The sequence below is a fragment of the Dermacentor silvarum genome, chromosome 2 (genome assembly GCF_013339745.2).
Source record: "Dermacentor silvarum isolate Dsil-2018 chromosome 2, BIME_Dsil_1.4, whole genome shotgun sequence".
NCBI classification, from domain to species: Eukaryota; Metazoa; Arthropoda; class Arachnida; order Ixodida; family Ixodidae; genus Dermacentor; species Dermacentor silvarum.
The window spans coordinates 144702510-144705240 of NC_051155.1; the positions used below are offsets into that span (position 1 = coordinate 144702510).

The following is a 2731-nucleotide window of genomic DNA, read 5'->3' on the forward strand; positions in this document are numbered from 1 at the left end:
GTATTCTATTAAGGCGTTCCGAAAGTCGGGACTGAATATGGTGTATATTATCGGGTTTATCATCGAGTTCGCGTAGCCCAGCCACAAGAAGAAACTGAACACCAGCTTTCCCGGGTCGCACGTCTCGCACAGTGGCATGACTAGCGCCATGACAAAAAAGGGCAGCCAGCACATGACGAACACGCCCGTGATGATGGCCACTGTCTTGGCTGCCTTGCGCTCGCGCCGGGATTCGAGCGACTCCTCGACGTGCTTCTTCTCGCGTTTTGTGAGCACGAGTAGTCGGCCGATGCCTCCGTGCATGGCTTTGTTCATGCCGTTGCTGGCGACGACTGATTACTGCTGTTGTGGGCAGGCGAGCTCATGGTCGTCGTGTTGTGCTGCGGTGTGTTCTCGTTGGACGCCACGGCCGATGACGTCGATGGTTCCTTGTGAACGATGAGCACAGCTTTGGCACCCGGCTTGTGGCGAATCCGCTGGCGCGCCACCTTAAAGATGCGCCAGTAAAGCAGGAGAATCATAATGAGCGGCACGTAGAAGCTGGAGCAGGTGGCAAACACCTGGTACGCGGCGTCCTGGCTCACCAGGCACTTCTTCTCGTGCAGGACACGGCTGCGCGAGTCCTTGTCCTTCCAGCCGAAGATTGGTGCTATGGACACCACGAAGGCCACGCTCCACACGAGGAAAATCATGATGCCCACCTTCCGGACGTCCCGCTGCCGCATGTAGTCCACGATGGTCACCGCCCAGTAGCGGTCCACGGCGATGGCTAGCAGGTGCAGGATGGACGCGGTGCAGCACAGTACGTCGCAGCACGTCCACACGTCGCACAGCTCGGGTGGCATTCTCCATTCTCGCGTCACCTCGTACACCGCGCCCAGTGGCATGACCAGACAAGCCACCATCAAGTCCGCAACAGCCAATGAGAGCACCAATAGTTACTAACGGTGCGCAGGTTGCGCTCCCAGATGATGGCCGCGATGACGAAGATGTTGCCGATTACAGTGGCGATGATCACTAGGCAGAGCAGCAAGGAGACGGTGATTACGACCGGAAGGTTCTCATGCCAGGACTGGCTCAGATTGGCTTGCATGCTGCTCGTGTCGTTTTGGTGCCCATGGGTCTGGCTGAGCGTTGCTCCAGTTGTCCTGGCGGCCACTATCGGCACCATCGACGAGGACGCTGGCGTAGTGCGGGTTGGCACCGACCAGCACCGCCGGCCACTCAGTGGTGACAGCTGCGGCCCTGGTACCCATGGCCGCCCCCCTCGTTACAGTGTCCGCTCTCCCAGATGTCGTTGGGTTCGGCTTCTCTCAAGGTGAATTTTCGCTCACGATCAACGCTCTCGGAAACAGCACCTCGGGTCGGGTATTTCGTCTCTTTTGAATGGCTTTGTACTGGCCATGGTGCCGACTGCTGCTCTTGACTTCATCAACTGGTCCTTGGGCAACACCTGCAAAATTTATGAAAGCGAAGACAAAAACACAGTTTAAACAGAACTCCCAGCGTCAACAACATGATCAGAGCAAAACTGAACATATTCAATACTCGCAGACACGCCTTATATTATACAAGCCCCACTTTTATTGCTTGCAGTCAACCTAAACTGCAAATTTCAAACTTCAATGTATCTTTATTAGTTGTCAAATATTTTGGCCTGTTTTCCCTGGATGTAATGTACGAAACGAGCAAAAGAGAAATGCGAAACGCCAGTGGATTTCGTGCTTGGTTATTTCAAAATTTCACAAAACTGCTTACGCTCATGAATTTCGGCTTTGTAAAATTGAACCCTACGATATATATTTAGCAGTACACTACTTTAGACAATCGATTCATACATGAATGGTTAAACGCCTCAAAAGACACTCCTGCTATGAGATATTCTGCAGTGGAAAGGTACGGATTAAATTTGGCCACCTCTAGTTATTTAGCCTGCTACCTAAGTATTACCACAACAGCATTCTGGGTTCCTCTCCATCAGAACGCGGCTGCCGTGCCGGGAAACTAACCCACAACCTTGTATTGAGCAGCCGAACGCTAGTCACCGAGCTACCGAGAAAGGAAACATATCATATAAGTAACCCAACCAGTAGGAAGTAAGCAAAACGATGCGCCACAATATCCTATTGACAAAAGGTGATTGATGACAACAAAATTGTCTGTAAATTTTAACAAAATAACACATTTCTTTGATAGAGCTTGCGGCGTAGCAAAATCCCCTCGAGCTCGAGACCGCTTTTTTTTAATTAAATGTATTTAAGGAGAGGTTGGTGCCTATATGTGGCGCCGGCTACTCCTCTTCTCTTGCATGATAGTTGTCCTCGAAATGTTGTCAAGCTCACAAAACTGGACTAATAACCACATGTACGAACATTCACGTACAAATCCTAACTGAATATAAATAAATGTTCGCATTACAGAAGAGTTCACATAACATAAATACTCACAAAACTGAAGTGTTCGCACACAACACATGAGTTCACAAAGCATAAATGTTCTCAAAACAAGTTCACAAAGATGATGTTGGGCACTTGCGAATTAGGTCCCTCTTGAATGCCGTGCTCTAAATACAACAGTATTGTCATCATCATCATCATCATCATCATCAGCCTATATTTTATGTCCACTGCAGGACGAAGGCCTCTCCCTGCGATCTCCAATTACCCTTGTCTTGCGCTAGCGTATTCCAACTTGCGCCTGCAAATTTTCTAACTTCATCATCCCGTCTGGT

At 49.8% G+C, this 2731-nt stretch overlaps 1 pseudogene; it reads right to left on the bottom strand.

Annotated features, from left to right (window-relative positions):
* The window catches only part of LOC119440445 (5-hydroxytryptamine receptor 2B-like), a 2286-nt pseudogene extending 1030 nt beyond the window's left edge, over positions 1 to 1256 (bottom strand).
* Between the last annotated feature and the right edge of the window lie 1475 nt (positions 1257 to 2731).